The sequence below is a fragment of the Tupaia chinensis genome, unplaced genomic scaffold (genome assembly GCF_000334495.1).
Source record: "Tupaia chinensis unplaced genomic scaffold, TupChi_1.0 Scaffold141724_1, whole genome shotgun sequence".
NCBI classification, from domain to species: Eukaryota; Metazoa; Chordata; class Mammalia; order Scandentia; family Tupaiidae; genus Tupaia; species Tupaia belangeri.
The window spans coordinates 138,855-163,822 of NW_006201581.1; the positions used below are offsets into that span (position 1 = coordinate 138,855).

At 40.9% G+C, this 24,968-nt stretch overlaps 1 long non-coding RNA gene and 1 pseudogene across 1 annotated transcript; one reads left to right on the plus strand and one right to left on the minus strand.

Annotated features, from left to right (window-relative positions):
* Positions 1-10,046: 10,046 nt before the first annotated feature.
* Positions 10,047-20,538, minus strand: LOC114005072 (uncharacterized). The gene is made up of 3 exons (XR_003546990.1): positions 20,461-20,538; positions 10,262-10,471; positions 10,047-10,177 (listed from the first exon to the last, which is right to left on the minus strand). It is a non-coding gene; the product is annotated as an uncharacterized LOC114005072 (long non-coding RNA).
* A 3,170-nt stretch (positions 20,539-23,708) lies between these two features.
* Positions 23,709-24,323, plus strand: LOC102493498 (60S ribosomal protein L18a pseudogene; annotated as a pseudogene).
* The last annotated feature ends 645 nt before the right edge of the window (positions 24,324-24,968 follow it).

A 24,968-nucleotide genomic window follows, 5' to 3' on the forward strand; every position in this document is an offset into this window, starting at 1 on the left:
CTCTTGGCTATCACCACCCCTTTTCCCTCAAGGTCTATAAAAAGGCTTTCACTATAAGTGAATTTCTTTAAACTCCTCCATGCACAGTTTCATGTCATTGTGTCTCTATATGTGATGTTTCTTCCCACTACCAGGAATCTCCTACCCATACATCACCTCTCTTCCAGGTAAACAGCACTTCAATATCTTTTGGATTATCAGTCACATGTTACTGGTATTATTAGTTTACAGATATGACTCAACAACTAATCCAGCCTGCCTCCCTGGGGACAAAGCTCCTCCCTGGAGACAAAGACCTCATCCTTATCATTTTGATTTTCAGTTCAACACTCATTCAATGGAAAAAAAAGAAGGGCAGAATCTGATCTGCTGAAGGTTAATCATCAGTGTGGTATGAGGAAAGAATGGAAGAGAAGGAACAACGCCTATGGGAGGATTGAGAAAGATCAGAGAGAAAGGCTTTCCTCAGACATAAAATTCCCCAGAGCAATTTCTACTTCCAGTGTAGGAGACCGGGAGAAGAAAGCAAAAAATCTGGATTGGGCCCAACCTGATGACATACTTGATAGAAAACTGAACGGCAGGGCTGGAAGCCATGTGGCTGATCAGAGCTCATACCCTGCCATCCCCTTGAAAGCAGGTAGGGCATCAGCAGGGCCATGTGTGCCCAAGATCTTGAGGAGCTGTTGTGCTGGGGAAAGAGCATTCCAGTGTGATGAGAGCCTATCAAGGGCTCTTGTCTCTCCCTCTTTTTCTGTCTCTTTCATGTGTGCACACTCTATCATGAATATTTATATTTAAAGAAGAAAAAAAAAACAGAACTGGAGACCAGCAGATGGCATACTGGTAATGTTGCTGAACTCCCATGGTTCAAATCCTGGGCCCAGTGGCATAAAACTCACACCAGGTGCATGTGCCCCAAATCCTGAGAAGAGTATGGGGAAGAAGGGATTGCAGTGTGACAGTGTGACAGTGATGTCTCACTTTTTGTCTCTGTCTCTCCAGCGAGTGCACACGTTTTATAACAAAAATCTCTAAAAAATAAAGGAAAAAAACAGAACTGGATTGGCCCAGAGACCATTCGGTAATTGAGATGTGTGGGTAGAAATCAACATCTCCTGGTGAAATACGGGGTTTCCAATGAGAGCTTCTTCCTTCACCTCGGGGAACACATGCTTCTCCTCCTGAGACAATCTTATCCTTGGCTCTCCAGGCACATGCATGGCCTAGTGGGGCCAGAGGTTCACTGAGATCTAGTCATTCACAAATAAAGATCGTGTCTGGTGGGAAGCAGAGCTAGACCTGTGTGCCACAGAATACTGGACCAGTGTGAGTCACCAGGGCATGAAAAGACTACAGGAAGGATGCCGTTAGAAAAGTTGGGACATGCAGAAAGAGAATCTCCACCTCAGTGAATGAGGATTAGCCGGAGGACATGCACTGGTTCATAGCAGTCGTACTTCGGGGGTGATGCTTCCTGGAGAGCTGTAATTAGAGAAGGCTGTACACACATTCTGCCATTTAGGCAGGTCAACAAATACCCAGCCCTTTCCTGTGTGTGATTCCAAATACTCCCAGCCCAGGACAGTGTCAAGTTTCTATGCAGAATTTTAATTCAGACAAGCTTTCTCTGCTTCAGTGAAGGAGGTTCTCAAATTCATGGTATGTGGGGAAGGAGCATCAGAGCAGAGTTGCAAACAGCAAAGTTCGCCTCCCCTTGGAGGACTTGACTATTGTCCTGTCCACTGTACAGTCGGAAGTGGGATGACCAGTGCACACCATCACCAATGCAGACACATGCACTGGGCTGGGAACATGTCGACATGTGTAAGAAGGAAAGAGGGGGCCCAGCCTGGGGACAGAATCTATACCAAACCGAAATGAAGTGCTAGAAGCCTGTGGCTAACGTCATGTTCAGATCCAGGTGCATGAACACGTCCCCCAGGACCCTGCCAAGCTGAAAGGCCAGAAAAAGGGGATCCCAGTGTGATGAGACCATACTCCCTCCCTCTCTCAGGTGCACAAGTTATCATGAATAAGACAAAGTTTAAAAAAAAAAAAGAGACACTGTTGGAATGTTGTCTCTGTCTCTCTTTATCTCTCCCACTCATAGAAGAAGTGTTTTATTTTAAATTTAAAAACAAGGACCAGCTCCAGGACACAGTAGTAATGTGCTACTCGGGAAAGGTGTCACCCTACATGGCAGTCATGGTTCTAATCCCTGCTCCACAGCCTGAAACACAGCAGGCATTTGTAAGTGCCAGGATCTGACGGGCTGGAGGACTAGAGGAAGAGGATTGGGGCATGTCGGCTCCTATGGAGGGTGCTCCTCTCTCCCCATCTCTCTGACTCACGTGCGCACACATACACTTCTATCATAAACAAACAAACAAAATAGGATCCAGCTCTGTAGAGCAGCAGTTAAGTGCTGTATATGCAAATTGGAGCCCACATGACCAACTGTGATTCAAATCCAACCCCAATGAAAGGCATTGGACATGTGTACATGCATGCCCAAAATCTTGATAAAATGGGGAAATGAAGAAAAAGATTGCAGTGTGACTACACCCCATTGGGGGCTGCTTTCTCTCTCTTTCTCTCTAGTGAACAGAGGTTCACTGAGGAGATCTAGTCATTCACAAATAAACATCGTGTCTGGTGGGAAGCAGAGCTAGACCTGTGTGCCCCAGAATACTGGACTGGTGTGAGTCACCAGGTCATGAAAAGACCCTCTGATAATTAAAAAAAAAAAAAAAGTAAAACAAAAAAATTGCTGTTTTAGGCATCTAAATTTGGGGGTTATTTGTAATGCAACAATCAATAATACTCTTCCTTTTCTAGGTGATAGGTAATAGATGTCTCTAAGTTTGCAATAACCAATGACTCTGTGACCTACTATTACCATCCTTATTTTCAGATGAGGAAACAGACACTTGAGAGGTTTTTTTTTTGTTGTTGTTGTTGTTGTTGTTGTTTTTTTGAGAAGTTTTTTGCTATAGAGTGCGTGTGCTCACCAGACAGACAAAGAGAGGCAGAGAGATAGAAAGCAAGAAATCACTCCTCAGAGGGGATGGCCACGCCGCAATCCCTTCTCCTTCAATCTCCTCTCGGGATCTTGGGCACGCACGCACATGCACCCGGCGTGAGTTTAAGCAACCAGGTCTGGGACTCGAACCGCGATCAACTACGTGGGAGTCCAGCGACATAGCCATTACGCTAACTGCTGGTCCTGAGACTCGAGAGTTTTAAGGGACTTTTCCAAATTCTAAAGAGCTAGTAAATGACAAGACTGGAACTTTAAATCCAATTTGTCTCAGAAGTTCATACTGTTTTCCACTCACAATGAATCATTTCTTCAACTAGCTATATGACATTGGGCAAGTTATTCCAACCTCTTTAATTGAGTCAGTTTCCTCATCATTGAAATTGGGGATTGAAGCAAATTATTCATCTCTATTATTCTGAAATTTCACACCCCTCCTCTGCTTTATCCAAAACCAGAAAATCAAATTTAAAGAACTTTTACACTGGGACCAGATGGGGTAATGGCTATGTCACTGGACTCCCATGTAGTCAACCCGCAGTTCAAGTCCCAGACTCGGTGGCTTAAACTCTCACCAGGCGCATGTGCGTGTGTGCCCAAGATCCCGAGAGGAAAAGGGAGGAGAAGGGATTTCAGCGTGGCCATCCACCCTGGGGGGTGATTTCTCGTTTTCTGTCTCTCTGTGTCTCTCTCTGCCTGTCTGGCGAGCGCATGTGCCTTATAGCTTTTTGCTATAAAAAAAAAGAACTTTTACACTAAAGAATATCGCAGTGGAGACAAGATTTGGACATCATTGTTTTTTTTCTTCTTCTTTATTTTTTTGCTATAAGGTTCATGAGCTCACGAAAGAGAGAGAAGAGTGAGAAAGAACCCCCCCATGGGGGATGACCATGCCACAGTCCTTTTACCTCTGTTCTCCTCTCAGGATTTTGGGCACATAAGTGCATACATTGGTGTTTTTCAAGCCACTGGTTCTTGGATTCAAACTCCAAAATAATAGAAAAAAGGATCCAGTTGCCTTAACCACCACCACTGGCTGGCTCTCAAGATCATTGGTTTAGCGGAAGAAAATGCAGCTATGTGAAAAGCCACTAAGGCTTGTGGATCTTCACAGTATATGCAGCTGATGTTGACAGCTTCCAATATGTCCCAGTGCTGCTGATGAGAGTATAGGGACGAGACCTGCTTCTTAAGAGGAAACAGGGGCATGGGGCCAGCAGTTGGGATAGTAGTTAAGGGTACTGGACTCCCACATGGCCAACTGCAGTTCGAGTTCCAGACCTGGCTGCTTGCTTTCTCAGTTTCTCTCTCTCTCTCTCCCCCTCTCTCCTACCTCCCTCCCTCTGTCCCTCTCTGGTCAAATTAAAATAAAGTTAAATAAAATAATTCTTAAAAAAAAAAAAAAAAAGAGGAAAGGGGGGACCAGCAGAGGTGTAATGGTTATGCCACTGGACTCCTTCGTAGTTGACTGTGTTTCCAGTCCTGGACCTGGCAGCTTAAACTCACGCTGGGCACGTGGGCATACATGCCCAAAATCCAGAGAAGAGAATGGAGAAGAGATTGTGGCATGGCCTCACCCCTGAGTGGTAAGTTCTTGCTTTCTTTCTGTCTCTCTTTGTCTCTCTGGCAAGCACACACACCCTATAGCAAAAATCTCTCTTAAAAAAAAGAAGAAAGGGAGTCAGCCAGTAGCATGGTGATTAAGGTGGCTAAATCTCCATGGTCGACTGCGCGGATCAAGTCCTAGACCTTGCAGCTTGAGAAGTATGTGGGCATGTGTGCACGGTTGCCCAAAATCCCAAAAGAAGAGAGAAATGGGAGAGAAGGTATTACTGCATGGCCAATCCCTATGGGGGTGCTTTCTTTTTCTCTGTCTCTCTCTCTCTCTCTCTCTGGTGAGTACACACACCCTCTGGCAAATTAAATGAATACAAATAAAAAAGAAAAAGGAACAAGAGGCCTTTAACCTCCTTTGACTAAGTGCCATGTTGCAATATCCTCACGGAGATCCTCCCAGCTGCAATGAATGTAATAAAAATAATAAAACCTACAACTCAGTCTACAAATTCTTAATACAGTGGTGCCTGACAAACAGAGCATGTGGGACAGTGCAGAAATGGGGATAAAGCATTGTCAGAGAGAGAAACCATATCAACAGTGTAATCATTGACTTATTTATGTATTTTGAGCTGTCATTTTATTTTATTCTCATTTATGACTTTCGTGTCTGAGCACTGTTGAATCTTTTAAATCCATTAACTGTAACTTCAGAGACTCTAATATTTTAATCTTAGCCTCAAACCCTCCACACAGTGAACCACTGCCCTAAATCCTGGGGCAACAGGCCCAATCTTGTGAGGTAGAGGACCCTTTCCAACTAAGCTGTGTCAAAACTCTACCTGTCACTCTGACATCTTTGGGAGTTAAAAATAATAAAAACCTTCTGGGATCAGCAGATGGCGTAATGGTTACATTGCTGGACTCCCATGTAGTCAACTGTGATTCAAGTCCTGGACCTGAAACTCATGCTGGGTATTTGTGTGTGTGTGTGTGTGTGTGTGTGTGTGTGTGTGTGTGTGTGTGTGTGTGTGTGTGTGTGTGTGTGTGTGTGTGTGTGCCCAAAGTCCCAAGAGGAGAATGGAGGAGAAAATGGAGGAGGAGGGATTGTGGCATGGCCATACTCCCCCAGGGGGGTTGATTTCTCGCTTTTTGCACCTCTGTCTCTTTCTGTCTCTGGCAAGCACATGTGCCCTATAGCAAAAATCTCTCTTAAAAAAAAAAAAAAAAAAAGAATAGAAACCTTCATCCCTGCTCTGATGAGGAGATTGCTGTGCTCATAACTGAGGATGCAAAGTCCAGAGAAATAAACAGATACAGTAGATAAAGATACAAAGAGTTCCTTGCTTCTATAATACAATGACAAACCCAATAACCAATCTCCTTTAGGGCTTAGTAACATTTGGCAAGGAAATCTACTTGACACTTATGGGCTAGGTTGTCTAATTATTCATTTCCTCAACAGTTCTGCCATTTACTAGCTAAGTGAACACAAGACAAGTAATTTGCCTTCTCTGAAACTTAACCTCTATCTTTGCAAAAAAGGAGAAAATTAAAATACCTCCCCCATGTGTTTATTGCAAAGATTAAAGAAGATCACATTTTTTTTAAGGTTTTTGCCATGGGGCATGACTTGCTGGAGAGAGACAGAAAGAGAGAAGGAGAGTGAGAAATCAACTCCTCAAAGAGATGGCCACACCACAATTCTTTCTCCTCTTGGGATTTTGGGCATGGACACACACATGCCCAATGTGATTTTCAAGCCACCAGATGTAGACTCAAACTGCAGTTAGCCTTGTGGGAGTCCAGCACCTTAACCACTGCTGGCCTCAAGAAGATAACTTATTTGAAAGAACAGAACACAGTGGTACAAATGGTGAATATTCAATAAATATTATTTCCTTCTTTTACATGCCATTTTTTCCTTAAGAAATTTAAACCTGGTATATGTTGTTTTAAATCACTTCAGGGGACCAGCAGGTGTCATAAAGACTATATCACTTCATTCCCACGTAGGATACTGCAGTTCACGTTCCAGGCCTACAGGCTTAAAACTCACTCCAGGCTTGTGCATATGCATTTCCAAGACCCCAAGAGGAGAGTGGAAGAGAAAGTTGTGCAGTGTGGCGCCAACCCCTCTGGGGATGATTTCTCATTTCCTGTCTCTTTCTTGAGCACATGTGCCCTATAGTGAACTCTCAAAAAAAAAAAAAAAAAAAGAAGAAAGAAAGAAAAATCACTTCAGAAATTCTATGGAGACCACATATAAATGGAAACACAGAGGTGAGTCGGAGGCTACTGATGTCTAAATGGTAGATTAAAATGGCTCTGTCTCAGAGAATGGCAATAGAAAAAAAAGGATAATTAAGTTTGGAATGTGTTTTAAAGGTAAAGTCTGTTTGTTAGTTAAGGGAGCCAGATCACACATGACTGACCTAGTGGCTTGAGTCCCGGCCTTCGTGGCTTAAAAAACACACCAAGCACATGTGTGTGTGCCCCAAATCCCAACAAGATGGAGAAATAGAGGAGAAGGGAGTGTAGATGACCATACGCCACTGAAGGGGTGCTCCCTATCTTTCTCTGGCAAGTGTACATGCTCTCAGGAAATAAAAAATAAATAAATAAAAAATAAAAAGTAGAGAAAGGTAGAGTTGAAAGTACTCACTGTGAAGCACAAGGAGAAAAAATTATGCTTGTTAAAATTTTTATTTAGCTGGCCAGCTTGTGGTGTGGTAGCTAGGTAGGTGGATCCTTGATGGTACATTGTGTGTTTGAGTCCTAGACCTGGAGGTTTGAGAAACAGACCAGTTACATGTGTGCGTGTGCCCAAAATCCTGAAAGGAAGGAGTGAAGGAGGAGCTTATTTTATTCCAAAGGGGATTGATCCATCAATGCCAATTTGATAGGTATGGTCCAATAGAACAGTTTGTGATTATGGAAAGAGTCTACGTAAGTACTATTCAATATGGTGGCCACTAGCCACATATGCCTACTGAGCACTTAAAGTGTGGCTAGTAAATGAGAAAATGAATTTATTTATTTTTAATTTAATTTTAGATAGCTTCTATATTGGAGAGTGTAGGTTAGGTAATATATAGCCGAGATGTTTCCCCCATAAATCTTCTCAAATTTTATAGACACAACAATTTACGGAACCTATTTGCTTCCATATACACTTATAATCTCATCCGATCTTAACTGCCCAGTCAGTTTATGTTAATTAAGCTAAAATCTGGAGGGTAGGGGGATGATCAAGATTCTTCCTCCTATTTCTATTAATCCCAATATTACAACATTAATGAGTAACTTGTTTTGAGCAATTGTAAACATTACAAAAATTACATCTTTACATGTTTTAATTAAGTTGGAATACTGCTCCTCTGCCTAATTTATGTAAAATCAATTGCTGCAGTAAGTACATATCATGTTACTTGACCATAACTGCTATTAGAGAAATGATGAATTTCAGAAGGAAGGCTATGACCTAAACAAACTGGTAATAATCGGTGTACAGCCCAAGAACTGACGTTGTCTTCATGCCTCAGGTACTTAGCAGGGATCTCAAGGTTGACTCAATTTTTTTCTGCCTCCTTATATTTTGTGCACAATAGGAATATTTTCAACCAAAGATGCCTTTTTCACCTTTCTTCCTTTGTGTTCTCATGTTTCTCAGGCAAGCTCCAATTGTCAATCTGCCATCAGAGTCCATAGACATGTCAGCAATGTGTTCAAAACCAAACCTAACATCTTCGCTGCAGTAAGGAAAGAGTTCAGGGTCTGACCGTGGCATCTGAACTTCGTTCAGATTCCCCTAGAGCGCATCTTTTGGCTTTCTCTGGCCAGCATCACTTCGTCACTTTTTTCTTGATAACTGCAACTCTTGTCCCCCAAAGACAATTCCCCACTACTTGTGATTTTACTGAGACACTCATCATCTCCCAACCACAGTCATTGGCCTAGGACTATACACAGTGCTTATCCCAAAGTGAAATCTGAGTTCTTACCTGAGATTTCACCTGTATTCTGTAAGCAAGGAGACCTCACTTTCTTTGCAGAAGCTAAACTAGGATGCTATAAACCATCTGTAATTAAGCCCTGACACCTGTGAACCACTGTTGAGAATCCACGGTTTCACAGCAGTTTCTCAAACTCAGCATTGGGGCCAGATAATTCTTTGTGTGGGGGACTGTCCTGTGTATTGCAAGATATTTAGACAAGTCCCTGGCCTCTACCTATCAGGTTCCTGAACCATACTTCTAATTGTAATCCCCTAAAATATGTCCAGCCATGCCCAAATATTCCCTCTGGGGACAAAATTGCTTCCAATTGAAAACCAGAGGCTTTTTTTCTTTATTCTAGAGTAATAACTACAGCTTAGACTGGTCCATGTCTAAATCATGATAGATAAGCATACAAAATATGGTAGCATGTATAAATGACAATGTGACACAGACTAACATCTGAAAGTTTATAGTGTACACAGCACTTTCACATACGGACTCTTTGTTCATCAGTCATCCCCATTCTCAGATCTGTGATAAGGAGACTGGTTCACAGATTCGATTCGATCACTGTCACAGGTCACTGTCTGGTAGGTGGCAGAGCTCAAACTCAAACCAGGACCTTTGATTTTGTTAGATAAAAAGAATTATCTTACTAAATGAGTTATTGAGAGGATATTTCTAGCCTTCAACAGTATCATTGCTCTTGGAACAAAGTCAATCTTAGCTAAGAAATAATAGATATAGGAATATTTAATAGGTTATCCAATATGAAAAAGTGTGTTGTGTATCTAAGATTACGGTAAGCCTATCCATAGATGTTAGTATAAGTTATAATATGAGGTATTATTTGGAAATAAAAGTCTTGGGCCAGCAAGTGGCAGGGCAGTTAAGGTACTGGTCAACTGGTACATGGTTGACCAAGGTTCAAGTTCTGGACCTGGCAGCTTGAAAATCATGGTAGATGCATGTGCATATGTGCCCCAAATTCCAAGAGGAGAAGGGGGAGAAGGTGGTATGTCATGGTCATATGGTCATCCTCTCCAGTGGGTGGTTTTTGTACTTTCCCTCGCACTACCTTCCCCCGCCCAGGCTAGTTCAAGACCCCTATGGCAAAAACCTTAGAAAAAAAAATCTTGTGATAGTCACTACATGCCTTAGTCACAGATGTCAGGGAGATGTGTACTCAAATCAGAGAAGCAAAAACTAGCACAATTAAACAACTTCAGAAACAGTCTGGTTCCTCTAAACTGAACCCATGGTGAGAAAGTGAAATCAGAATCCTCTAGTCAGTGCCCAATGAGGGGGGAGAACACTTAGAACACAATGGAGCCATCACCTGCTCACACCCAGGTTCCTGCAAAATGAAGTGCTGCCCAACCAGCCTTCAGCGCCTACAGAGCAGTGTGCAGACAGCCCTGGGACCTCAGCACTTCCAGAAAGTGGATGGAATACTCCCGCAGAGGGGAGCTGGGGATTTCCACAAGCTCAGTAATAGCCGTTGGCTTCTCAATGGGCATCCATTCACCAGTAGACAGCTTGCTGACCTTTGGACGGTCCTTCAGCATAGCCAAACCTGTCACAGAGCACAAAACTGAAATGTTACACAAAGATCAAGGCAAAATCAATGTCATAATGAGACAAATGACCCCACACAAACCTTCCAATGTCAGTTCGTTTTTCCCTTCTGAGAAGAATTTGAAACCTCTTGCCTCATCTTTAGTGAGGGATGTTAATGAGCCTATAAACTGGAGTTTAAATCTGGAAACATTTCTAATCAGGGGAAAGTGCACTGGGCTTGCAGTCAAGCGTGGGTTCTGGTCCTAGATGTTCAATGGAGAAAGCACTCAGGATTGGGTTTCAGTTTTCCCTACAAAACAAAAACAGCTGATTATAGGAACTAGGATTTCTGCCACTTCAAGTATTATACCAGCATTGAGGCCAACAGCTAGGGTGGTGATTAAGGCGCTGGACTCCGACATGGTCGACCACGGTTGTGTCCTGGACCTGGCAGCTTACTTTCTCGCTTTCTCTTTCTCACTGTCTCTCTGGTGAGCACACATACCCTATAGCAAATTAAAAACAAAATAATAATAAATAAAATTAAATCAATAATTTTTTAAACAGGTTTTTGTCATAGGGTACTTGTGCTCGCTGGAGAGACAGAGAGAGACAGAGAGACAGAAAGTGAGAAATCACCACCCAGGGAGGATGACCATGCTGCAATCCCTTCTCCTCTGATCTCCTCCTTGGATTTTGGGCAAACACACGTGCCTGGTGTGATATTTAAGCCGCTGGGTCTGGGACTCAAACCATGGTCGACCATATGGGAGTCCAGTGACATAACCATTACGTCATCTGCTGGTCCCTAAATAAAGAATTCCTAAAAACAAAAAAAAAGATACTGACATCTTAAACTTACACTTAATAGACTACTGGAAGACACCATGCATAATGTTACAGAAATTGGAATTTGGAGTCATTCAGACCCAGCTCAAAATCCCAGCTCTGCTGTATTCTAGCAGGATCGTGTTGGGCAATTTCCCTAAGCCTCTTTATCTACAATTTCTTCATCTTTTAAAACAGAGGTAATAACAATAGTACCCAACTCAAAGAACTATTGTGAATAGTAAATGGAATTAGATATATAAAATAATTAGCATACAGTCTATGGAACATAGGAAGTACTCAATAGACAGTAGTTGTTATTATATATTTCTGAAATTGGCACTCAAGAGAATAAAATTGAATATTTTTGGTTAAAATATATACCTCATAACATAATAGAAGGAATCAGGGCCACTTAAAAACTGAATGGCTAAGAAACATAAGTTATATTCTATTAAAAAAAAAAAACACCCCTCAGAACTGGAGTAAGGCAGTCTTTCAGAGAGAATACAGACCATTAGTCATATTTTCTGTATGATACAAATTGGTACATAATTAGACATAGAAGGTCCCTGAATACATAACACCATTTTGAAATCACTGTTTTCTGCAAATTGGTTAGGGATAAGGAAATTGTGAATGAAGGAAAGAAGGCATAGGGGTGTGCTGCCCCCTACTGGACCCATGTGGTTACTGAGTGCTAGAAATGTGGCCAGGTGGAATTGAAACGTGCTTTCAGTGTAAAACGCACACCAGACTTCAAAAACTTAATGGTATTTAAAAAAATAATTTAAACTATTCATTAATATTTTACATTTATTATGGACTAAAATAATAAAAATCAGATAAATGAGTGGAATATAATTAAAAATTCATTTACCTTACTTTTTACTATTTTAATGTGACTACTAACATTTTAAAAATTATACATGCAGCTTACATTGTACTTCTGTTGGGCAGTGTTCTTATAGAAAGAGAGAAGAGAGCCAACAGACAGCACGATGTTAAGGCTGCTGGATCCCATGCGGTTAAATGTACAGTTCAAATCCCAAACCTCACGGCTTGAAAAACATGCCAGGCACATGTGTGTCTATGCCCCAAATCCCAAGAATGGAAGAGAAGAGACTGGGGCATGGCCATCATCCCTTGAGGATGCTTTCTCACTCTCACTCTCTCTGTGTCTGTGTGTGTGTCTTTCCAGTGAGTGCATGTGCAAAAAATATTTTTAAAAGAAAAGAAAGAGAAGAATACAGACACACACACACACACACACACACAAAAGGATGGGGGAGGGAGACAGGGCTGTTGCAAGTTCCAAAAACATCAGTTCATGAGGTGCACACTTGATGATCTGGGTAGAGAGGGGAAGTCATCAAAACTGATTTTTGGCTAAAATAAACTACATTTCCTGTGCTTTTTACATCATTTCACATTGTAACTTTTGATAGAGGAAAAAAAGAGAAGTGCTTTCCCCAGTCTTTTCATTGGACACCTTTTAAAATCTGATATAACATTGTGTTGTTTTTTTTAAGTAAACAGTTGAAGCCATGAAAAAACAAGGAAAGTGCACCCTCTGCAGGCTATTTAGTAATACTTTGAAAGCCGAAGAGGCACTGTGAAGTTGAGAAAAAATAAGGTAGAATGAATAAACGAATACATTCCATTTCCCATTACTGCATTGACTGCTTTCACCACTGACTCAATAATAATGAAAACAAAGGCCAGGAAATAGATCTGACAGTGTGGACACTGTTATTTGGTCATGTCAACCCTTCCAAACTTTGCCACTTCTTCCCTCCCGCCCTTCCTTCCTTCGCTCTGTCTTGTCATCTTTCTTTCCATCTTTTTCTTTCTTTCACTCATTGACTATCTTGGACTCATGTTTTTTGTAAGTCCTGTGTAAAAGCAGAAGGTGTAAGATCAAACTCGGATTTTCTGCTGCTTATTTCTAGACAACTTTTTCATGAGGCTAACACTTCATTTATGTGTCTAAGTACTACCTAGAAGACAGGTGAAGAACTAATAAGGCTATGAATATTCACCAGGTACAAAATTAATGGTATTAAGTGTGTGGAATTTTTTTTATATAGATTTTTGCTATCGAGTACATGTGCTCACTGAGAGATAGAGGCAGAAAGCAAGAATGGCCACCCCACAAGCCCTTCTCCTCCATTCTCCTCTCAGGATCTTGGGCATGCACGCACATGTGCCTGGCATGAGTTTTAAGCTGCCAGGTCCAGGACTCAGACAGTAGTCTACCAACGTGAGAGTCCAGCAACATAACCATTACGCCATCTGCTGGTCCCTAAATATGTGATTATAGTTATCTTCCCAAAGACAGCTTATATGTTGGTTGTATAGAATTAGAAATCTCTTTATTACTTTTCCCTGACCAGTTTACAATTGTGTGTGTGTGTGTGTGTGTGTGTATATATATATATTAACCCACATGAATTTGAGATAACATCATTTGCTCTACACTTTCAAACAGTTATTTGCAATAGTTTTGTTTTTTAATTTTTGCTATATAGTATATGAGCTCACTCAGGCACATGTGTGTCTATGCCCCAAATCCCAAGAATGGAAGAGAAGAGACTGGGGCATGGCCATCATCCCTTGAGGATGCTTTCTCACTCTCACTCTCTCTGTGTCTGTGTGTGTGTCTTTCCAGTGAGTGCATGTGCAAAAAATATTTTTAAAAGAAAAGAAAGAGAAGAATACAGACACACACACACACACACACACACAAAAGGATGGGGGAGGGAGACAGGGCTGTTGCAAGTTCCAAAAACATCAGTTCATGAGGTGCACACTTGATGATCTGGGTAGAGAGGGGAAGTCATCAAAACTGATTTTTGGCTAAAATAAACTACATTTCCTGTGCTTTTTACATCATTTCACATTGTAACTTTTGATAGAGGAAAAAAAGAGAAGTGCTTTCCCCAGTCTTTTCATTGGACACCTTTTAAAATCTGATATAACATTGTGTTGTTTTTTTTAAGTAAACAGTTGAAGCCATGAAAAAACAAGGAAAGTGCACCCTCTGCAGGCTATTTAGTAATACTTTGAAAGCCGAAGAGGCACTGTGAAGTTGAGAAAAAATAAGGTAGAATGAATAAACGAATACATTCCATTTCCCATTACTGCATTGACTGCTTTCACCACTGACTCAATAATAATGAAAACAAAGGCCAGGAAATAGATCTGACAGTGTGGACACTGTTATTTGGTCATGTCAACCCTTCCAAACTTTGCCACTTCTTCCCTCCCGCCCTTCCTTCCTTCGCTCTGTCTTGTCATCTTTCTTTCCATCTTTTTCTTTCTTTCACTCATTGACTATCTTGGACTCATGTTTTTTGTAAGTCCTGTGTAAAAGCAGAAGGTGTAAGATCAAACTCGGATTTTCTGCTGCTTATTTCTAGACAACTTTTTCATGAGGCTAACACTTCATTTATGTGTCTAAGTACTACCTAGAAGACAGGTGAAGAACTAATAAGGCTATGAATATTCACCAGGTACAAAATTAATGGTATTAAGTGTGTGGAATTTTTTTTATATAGATTTTTGCTATCGAGTACATGTGCTCACTGAGAGATAGAGGCAGAAAGCAAGAATGGCCACCCCACAAGCCCTTCTCCTCCATTCTCCTCTCAGGATCTTGGGCATGCACGCACATGTGCCTGGCATGAGTTTTAAGCTGCCAGGTCCAGGACTCAGACAGTAGTCTACCAACGTGAGAGTCCAGCAACATAACCATTACGCCATCTGCTGGTCCCTAAATATGTGATTATAGTTATCTTCCCAAAGACAGCTTATATGTTGGTTGTATAGAATTAGAAATCTCTTTATTACTTTTACAAAAGGATGGGGGAGGGAGACAGGGCTGTTGCAAGTTCCAAAAACATCAGTTCATGAGGTGCACACTTGATGATCTGGGTAGAGAGGGGAAGTCATCAAAACTGATTTTTGGCTAAAATAAACTACATTTCCTGTGCTTTTTACATCATTTCACATTGTAACTTTTGATAGAGGAAAAAAAGAGAAGTGCTTTCCCCAGTCTTTTCATTGGACACCTTTTAAAATCTGATATAACATTGTGTTGTTTTTTTTAAGTAAACAGTTGAAGCCATGAAAAAACAAGGAAAGTGCACCCTCTGCAGGCTATTTAGTAATACTTTGAAAGCCGAAGAGGCACTGTGAAGTTGAGAAAAAATAAGGTAGAATGAATAAACGAATACATTCCATTTCCCATTACTGCATTGACTGCTTTCTCAACTGTCTCAATAATAATGAAAACAAAGGCCAGGAAATAGATCTGACAGTGTGGACACTGTTATTTGGTCATGTCAACCCTTCCAAACTTTGCCACTTCTTCCCTCCCGCCCTTCCTTCCTTCGCTCTGTCTTGTCATCTTTCTTTCCATCTTTTTCTTTCTTTCACTCATTGACTATCTTGGACTCATGTTTTTTGTAAGTCCTGTGTAAAAGCAGAAGGTGTAAGATCAAACTCGGATTTTCTGCTGCTTATTTCTAGACAACTTTTTCATGAGGCTAACACTTCATTTATGTGTCTAAGTACTACCTAGAAGACAGGTGAAGAACTAATAAGGCTATGAATATTCACCAGGTACAAAATTAATGGTATTAAGTGTGTGGAATTTTTTTTATATAGATTTTTGCTATCGAGTACATGTGCTCACTGAGAGATAGAGGCAGAAAGCAAGAATGGCCACCCCACAAGCCCTTCTCCTCCATTCTCCTCTCAGGATCTTGGGCATGCACGCACATGTGCCTGGCATGAGTTTTAAGCTGCCAGGTCCAGGACTCAGACAGTAGTCTACCAACGTGAGAGTCCAGCAACATAACCATTACGCCATCTGCTGGTCCCTAAATATGTGATTATAGTTATCTTCCCAAAGACAGCTTATATGTTGGTTGTATAGAATTAGAAATCTCTTTATTACTTTTCCCTGACCAGTTTACAATTGTGTGTGTGTGTGTGTGTGTGTATATATATATATTAACCCACATGAATTTGAGATAACATCATTTGCTCTACACTTTCAAACAGTTATTTGCAATAGTTTTGTTTTTTAATTTTTGCTATATAGTATATGAGCTCACTGGAGACAGAGATAGAGAATGTGAGAAAGTACTCGGGGTGGGGGGGAATGACCACACCTCAATTCTTTCTCCTCTGTACTCCTCTGCATTTGGGCATGCATGTAACATGTACCTGGCATGTTTCACAAGCCTTAGGATCTGGGAATCAAACTGCACAGTCAGTCATGTGGGGTCCAGCCACCTTAACCACCATGCCATCTACTGTACTTGTAATGGTATTTTTAATAATTAAATTATATAACTATTTGGCCATCAGAAAAGTCATGATGATGTATTTTTACATAGAAAAATAAGTCATGACTTTTCAGACCACTTAATAATTAGTACAGTCTCTGGAATGTGGAAAGTACTCAGATGGTAGTTGTTCTTAAATATTTTTTAAATGTATGCTCAGGAAATAAAATAGAAGATTTTGGGACCAGCAGTTAGTATAATGGCTATGTCGTTGGACTCCCATGTAGTCAACCATGGTTCGAGTCCTGGACCCGGTGGCTTAAACTCACACCGGGCACGTGTACGTGCGTGCCCAAGATCCCTAGAGAAGAATGGAGGAGAAGGGATTGCGGCGTGGCCATCCCCCCTGGGAGGTAATTTCTCGCTTTCTGTCTCTCTGATGAGCACACGCACCCTATAGCAAAAAAAAAAAAAAGATTTTAAAATTAACATCTATCCCTCATATCATAAAAATTGAATGACTAAAAAATATTATTTACATTCTACGAAAATGATCTCAGAACTGGTAGAAGAAAGTCTCTCAGAAGGAACACAAGCTATTTTCATGTTTCCTGCATGATCCAAATTGGCACACTGCAAAAGATAGATGTAACCGCGCCCCCTCGGCCCTCAGAAGCCCCTCCCTTCCTCAGGTAATACAAGCAACCTTCCCCCAGCTTCCTGATTTAAAGAGAAGTATATCTGGAAGATCTTTGCCATTATGCCAACATCAAGACCTTGTTAGCTCCTTCTGTTGCAATAAAGGAAAGTCAGCTCACTAGATCAGTCATGCCCCAAGGTTTAAGAACTGGAGAACAAAAGAAAGTTCACATCATAGAAGTAGAGAGAGCAAGACCACAAAATGTGGACCCTTCTTACATTCTTCAACACGCACGCACACACACACACACACACACACACACACACTTCCTCGTGTTACCAAAACTATTTCGTGCCTTGGTCACTTGCAGGCTAAGATTGACCATAATAATAATAACTGGGCTTCGGTAGCCTCAAGAAATACAACACTAGTGCTATGGAATGTTTCCCCTATTAGCATTTTTATTATTTGCCGCATAATTTATTTTAAAAACCTATTTTATTTCCTTTTAACCTATTAAATAAAACCAGCATGGTTAAATTAAACCGGTAGGTGAAACAACTTAGAGCTTATGGGTGGGAGTTTGGGAAAACCTAGAAATTATATTAATTCCTTACACATAATTCAAAACATAAGGAAACGGAATGCAAGCCTGCAAATGTGTGTTGTTTTTGTCAAATATAGATTATATATTTTGAAACAAATATTCTCAGCAAAATACAATAAAAAGTAATAGCATTTATTATTTGCCTTTTCTTATGCTTGCATTTAAACTTCTTGATCAACATTATTTACAATAGCCTAAACTGTGTGTTTATGTAAGCTCAACTTCTCAAAGCTAAACCACTGGGGAAAAAATAAAATCATCTATCTTGATCAGAACTGTGAGAACATAAGTGAAATGTTTTTGTAGTTCTGCTTTTTCCTTAGTGCACAGATGTAAAATTCAGCATTTTTGAGAAATACAGTCACTAGCGGTTCCGTGAAAATGAAAAAGTTCTTACCCACAGTTAACTTACTCAGCAGATAAAAAAAAAAACAAAAACACAACCAGAACTCCCCTTTTAGGCAGTTAAGTTTTGTTTTAAGCTATTACCTTTACATGATTCCATATGCAATGTACAGAGCTCTGTCCACCAGTGTTTAATAAATGGTAGTGAAGAAACTGAGCATTGGGAGCACCACACAGCACAGTGATTAAGTACTGTGTATAAAAAGCCAGGTCCCATGTAGCCAACCACAGTTCAAGTCCCAGCCCTGGCAGTTTGAAAATCATGCCAGAGGTGTGTGTATGCATGCCCCAAATCCTGACGAGATAGCGAAATGGAGAAAAAAGGATTGGGTGTGACCATGCCCCATGAGGGAGTGCCCCCCATACCCTCTGGTGAGTGCCCATATTAAAAAAAGAGCAAGAGTTTTGGAATTAACCTTGGGTAAATGCTAAGTCTTCACAGCATAGACTGTTTAGGAGCTGTCTGGCCCAAGACAGGTATCTTAACCTCTCTGCACTTCAGCTGCTCATCCAAAAGCTGGGGTTCATTACTTTATTGACTACCTACTATGAGCCAAGCACTGTTCTAAGAGCTGGGGACGTAATAATGAATATGTTTAGCCCAATTGGTGGGGATGAACTTTCAAAAGTTAATTAGAAGGGACCAGCATATGGTGTAGCGGTTACATTGCTGGACTCCCACATAGTCAACTGCGGTTGGAATCCTAGACTTAATGGCTTAAAACCTACATCAGGCACATGCGCATGTGTGCTGCCTAAAATCCTGAGAGAGAATAAAGGAGGACTGTGGCATGGCCATCCCCCCAGGGGGTGATTTCTCACTTTCTGTCTGTCTCTCTGGTAAGCACATGCTCCCTATAGTGAAAATCTCTCAAAAACTTTTTAATCAATTAATTGATTGAGTGATTTAATTAAAGATTTCAAGAAGTGGGACCAGCAGATGGCACAATGGTTATGTTGTTGGACTCCCACACGGCCAATTGTAGTTCGAGTCCCAGACCTGGTGGCTTGAAACCAATGCTGGGCATGTGTGTGTGCATGCCCAAGATCCCAAGAGGAGAATGGAGGCGACGGGATTGTGGGATGGCCATCCCCCCAGGGGTGATTTCTTGCTTCTGTCTTTCTTTGTCTCTCCAGTGAGCACACACGCCCTACAGCAAAAATCTCTCAAAAATTTTTTTCAAGGGGTAGTAAGTATTAAGATGAAAATAAAATAGTATTAAGATAAAAATACAATGGTCCCTAGATGATAATCACAGAGATATCATCACACCATTATAAGATATTGAGATATAAAGATATCAAGGAGGTTCTTCAATGGGGTTCTTGGGAACCATGTCTGGGGAGGTGAGATTTAATCTTGGACCTGACTGACAAAAAGGAGTCATCTGTGCTAAGGTCTGAGAGAGGAGAGGTCCAGGCAGGAAGAACAGCTTGTGCAAAAACCTTGCCGAGAGAATGAGCCTGGCACATCCCAAGAGCAAAAACAGAAAAAATAAATCATCTATCTTGATCAGAACTGTGGGAATATAAGTGTGTGGCTGTGACGCGAGAGGAAAAGCACCAGGACAGGAAGTAAGCAGAAGCTAGTTTATGCTGAACTTTAGAGAGCGTGGTACAGAATTGGATTTTTATTTCAGTGCAATGCAAAGGCCTTAGAGGGTTTTCATCAGGGTGGTTGTGAAGCTTAAACGACACAGCACACATGGAGCACTCCACACAAGGTGTGCAGAGTGAGCACTTGGCAAAGGCGATGTCATCATCATCATTATACTACACATCCCTGACATTTAATTCTGTGAAGTCCCAAAATACTTATTCTTATAAAATTCAGGGTCAACTTTTCGTAAAATTACCACAGTAAGAACGGGGCCTGAGCAGAGGACGAGAATCAATTGCCAGTCATCATCTGGCTAAAGTTTCATTAATATGGGTCATGCTCTATTGTATTGTATTTCTAATCACCATCATTTTCACCATCATTACCATCAACAAAGCTGAAGTCAAATCTTAGGCTAACACAAGTGAAACAGCAACTTGCCTATGGCAAAATCAATCTGAAGGAGCAATACTAACTGTTGCAGTCCCTAGACGATAATATTAATATTCCCTTATTTCCCCTAGAGCATCACCAGGTAGGTAGGACTTCCTATTTTTCAAGGTTGGGTGAGAATCCTTTTCACCCATTTCCCAGAGCTAGTGGGCAGCAAACATTTATAGGGTTTTGAATATCGAAAAGTGCATTTCAAGATGAAACTCACTTGAGTGTGCCAAGGACTTTTCCTGGCCACACTTTATCATCTGTGCCTTCTCTTTCTCTAAGAATACCATATAAAGCAGTCCTTACTCCAGGATCTTCGTTTACTAAATCATGGTTTATTTTTTCCACAGGATATCACAGGCTATTTTAGAGTCCGTTTTCAAAAGACCTTAAATGACTTGGCTCCAAATTGGTTTTGTATTAAGGGAAAGAACTGGTGTCCCAGAGTTTCAATCAGCACCTTAACAAATAGGCTACTGACCTCCCGCAGATCGCCCAGAGATTGCCAACAGTGATGGTTAGCCAAGAGACATTTGAGGTTCATTTCTGTTTCTTTTCTTACCCTGTTTGCAATAAAAACAGAATTACAGCTGACAATCTTATGAGAAAGGGTTAGAGGAGAGTGGGCATATGTAAGAGCTATTGCCTTATCCCACATAATTTATAAAAGGTGCAATCAGTTAAATGACCTTTCCCACGACAGTGATTTAACCACCCAAGTTGTCTTTGTTAGTTATAAATCTGCAGCAAAGTCATCATAACATTGCCTAAAACAATACACTAGCCATGCTATACTGGTCATCAGTTAATGTTAAATACAGTAGTGTTTTGTTCATGTATGTTTTCAGGGAAAATGACTCTACATAAATGAGTTTTCCAGACAAACAAAGCTCATCCCATCAAGAACCAAAAAACATCAAAAATTTGAGTCATTGTTGATAAAATTTAAATCTATTTTTTCAGCAATTGCTTAAACAAGGTGCAAGGATCTTTATTTATTTTGTTTATTAATAGCCAATGATATATCAAAAACAATAGCCAATTATCACTTTAAGTATAATACAGTGAAATACCTGATGGGTGACTAGAGAGCCTCAGTTATGTTCCTCTAGCACAAGACTCCTTTAAGCATGGCAGAGTCCTGTCTGTCTGGCTATACGCTGTCACTGCTTGCTACTTTCAGTAGATCTGGTTGCTCTTTACTCGCGTATTTCCTTCCTATCTTCATTAGCTCTACACGAGAAATGACTATAAACCTTATGTAATGAGTGTCATTATTTTCAGCAATTCTCATCCAAAAGGCCCTGAGTAAGGGCCTAAAAGTTATTGCATGTCTTAGATAAGAAGGAAGGGCTCAGAGACAGGTGTTTTCCTTGCTACAGTTTTATTACTTTCTCCTTTGTGATTTTTTGGTAAATTTTGAGAGTCATTCTGATATAAGTGACTGTGTATTATCACATTTTTTAAACCTAATTTTTTGAGAAGTTTTTGCTTTGGGGTGCATACACTCACCAGGGAGAGAAAGAGAGACAGAGACAGTGAGAGGGAATGGCCATATTACAATATCTTCTCCATTCTCCTCCTTGTATGTTGGGCATGCACACACATGTGCCTGGTGATTTTCAAGCCACTAGGTTGGAGACTCAAACTGCACCATGTGGGAGTCCAACAATGTAATGATGATGCCATCTGCTGGTCCCTAAACATAACTCTTTTTTTTTTGGGGGGGGGGGGTTGCTATAGGGCGCGTGCACTTGCCAGACAGACAGAGACAGAAAGCGAGAAATCCCCCCCCCAGGGGGGATGGCCACGCCACAATCCCTTCTCCTCCATTCTCCTCTCGGGATCTGGGGCACACACGCACACGTGCCCGGCGTGAGTTTTAAGCCACTGGGTCCGGGACGCGAACCGCAGTCAACTACATGGGAGTCCAGTGACATAGCCATTACGCTAACTGCTGGTCCTCCCTAAACATAATTCTTTATATCGCTCATTTTTTACTTCTAGTTCCTATGAACTTTCTTACTCATCTCAGAAAGTTTATTTCTAGTTATTATTAAATTACATTTGCTTCAGTTGTCAAAAAGCATTGTATGGTGATGTAAGGGGATAAAACGATCTTTTGGAAGGGGCTTTTGGTAGCCATTTTCCTCCTTCTTCATCTGGATTCCTGATGTGATTTAACTTTCACCTCAATGGTACAATTTGGCATCAAGTGAGAGGAGTGAACATCTGTTAAGGAACAGAAAATAGCCCAATCAAATAGCAATGAGAAAATGTAATTGCTGTAGCAGGCTACTACATAAATAGACACATAGACTGTTTCTTAATTTTATTCCCCTGAGACTAATGACCAACCCTAATGAAAATCCTAGTGGAAATCATTCTTATAAAAATAGCCAAAACATTAAGAATAGGATAAGTGAGAGTGATGATGGCTGATAAACATTTGAACCATCAAATATCCTTACTAATCTAACCACAAAAATAGTTACAGGCTCATGGGCTAAGTACCTAAAAGAAATCTGGAACTATCTTGTACAAACCAATTATTAGAGAAAAAAAATCCACAGTGATCCTCTAGTTCCCTTTACTGTTTTTAATTAAATATAAATATATATGTATAAATGTGTATATATGTATATGTGTGTGTATAAAGTAGGAAAGTCTCAATCTCACTTGATGTTTTGATACTGTGTGACTTTTGGTATGGTTGTATTTTTAGTTCAAGCAACAAACTATAAATTATTCCTCCTAAGCTATTTTTCAAAGTAATTCTGAAGAGAGGCTTCTAGCCCCTTTGATCATCTCCAAATCATCTGTAAATTCATAACAATATTTATACCCCACCTTATTCCATAAGGGTTTGATCTGGCTTATAAAAATAAATAAAAACAATAAAGTGCTTTTTTTAAGTTAAGGAAGTTTAGACAAAAGAAAAAAGAACAAGCAGGAAAAGTCATAAAACTAAGCAGTAAGAGTAGTATACAAAAATGTTGCACAATAGCTCTATAAATTTGATAGAGGTTGGCCACACATCTGGCTAGTGTGTGTAAGATTCGTAGAGGCCATCAAATAAAAACAATGAGATATATTTTCTCCACAGGTCCTATAAAAAGAATGTGATTGACATCCACCAAAAACTGGGTTGAGAGGAGAGACAACAATCTATTACCTTTGACTCTCCCTTTTAATTTCCTTTATTAGAACACAATGGCGCGATACTAAAATGCAATTTACCAAACTCTGTTCTCCAAAGAACTAGAGCTTAGATAGTTTGGCTTGATTCAGGAGTAAAATTTATTATCTAAATGATAATAAATCATTATAATTTACAGCACGGCATTTAGAGACTTTTTCCCAAATACAAATTTTTGTGATTAGGCTTGGTAAGACTGGATAAAAGACGGTTAAAAATTATAGTCTCTTGGGACCAGCAGTTAGCGTAATGGCTATGTCACTGGACTTCCATGTAGTCGACCGCGGTTCGCGTCCTGGATCCGGTGGCTTAAAACTCATGCCGGGTGCGTGTGCATGCATGCCCAAGATCCCGAGAGGAGAACGGAGGAGAAGGGATTGCAGCATGGCCATCCCCCCTGGGGGGGGCTGATTTCTCACTTTCTGTCTCTCTGTCTCTCTCTGTCTAGAGAGTGCACACGCCCTATAGCAAAAACCTCTCCAAAAAATATATATATAGTCTTTTCTTTTATGGGTGGTGGCTAGAGCACCATGAAGGCCTCTGGCATGCTTCAAGACTATAAGGTGGTGGGGCGCTGCCTGCCAACCCCCAAATGCAGCTTGCTGCCCCTCTGCTGCTTGAGCAACTTTGCACCTAACCACGTGGTCACCAAGCCCCACTTCTTGTACTTTGCATCTCAGCTAAAGAAGACGAAGAAGTCCTCAGGGGAGATTGTCTATGTGGGCAGGTGTTCCAGAAGTCCCCAGTACAGGTGAGGAACATGGCATCTGGTTGTGCTACGACTCGCACAGCATTACCCACAACATGTCACCCAGTGTCACCGGGACATGGCCACCTGGCATCGCGCAGGTGTCCACTCCATCCTCATCATGAGGATGGAGGAGATCATGACTGGCAGTCAAGTAGTTCCACCACTCCAAGATCAGATTCCCACTGCCCCACCAGTCCCTTTCTCGTCAGCACAAGCCACACTTCATCACCAACAGACCCAACACCTTCTTCCAGGGGAGGAGCCTCCCACTCTGGTGGCCCAAATAGACTCAGACTAGCTTAAGTGTGTGTGTGTATATATTCTCAAGTCAGAATTCAGAGTGTGGGATATATATACCCAGAGGGCATGTTGGCTCATCAGAGACAGAGAGAAAAGTGAGAAGGCACCCCCCACCCCATCGGGCATGGTCACACTATAATCCCTTCTTCTCTGTATCTCCCTTTTTCAGGATTTGGGGCATGTATGCACATGTGCCTAGAATGTTTTTCAAGCTGCTGGGTCTGGGACTCAAATTGCACAGTTGACCATGTGGGATTCAGTCACCTTAACCACCAAGCCATGGCTGGCCCCAGAGTGTGGATATTCTGTATAACTGAGTAAGGCAGAGAAAAATTGAGAAACTACCCAATGCAAATACTCAAGTACCTTTAGAAATAACCAATATTGTGCCCAACAAAAACTTCCTGAATTTGTTTTGAGATATAAGTGACAGCAAATAAATATAAATAAGACACCAAGTTCTATGATACAAAAGGTGATCATACTAGTTTTTAGTCAGATTTTTAAAAATCTGTATATTACCAACCACTCACTGTAGCTCCACCAAAAAAAAAAAAAAAAGACAGTATAACATCGAAAGGACATTTTAAGTAATATCACCTGCTACTGAATCCTGCAATGTAAATTTGTACCAATTTTTTTTTTTTTTGGAGAGGTTTTTCACTATAGGGCACGTGCGCTCGCGAGACAGACAGAGACATAGAGACAGAAAGCGAGAAATCACCCCCCAGGGGGGGAT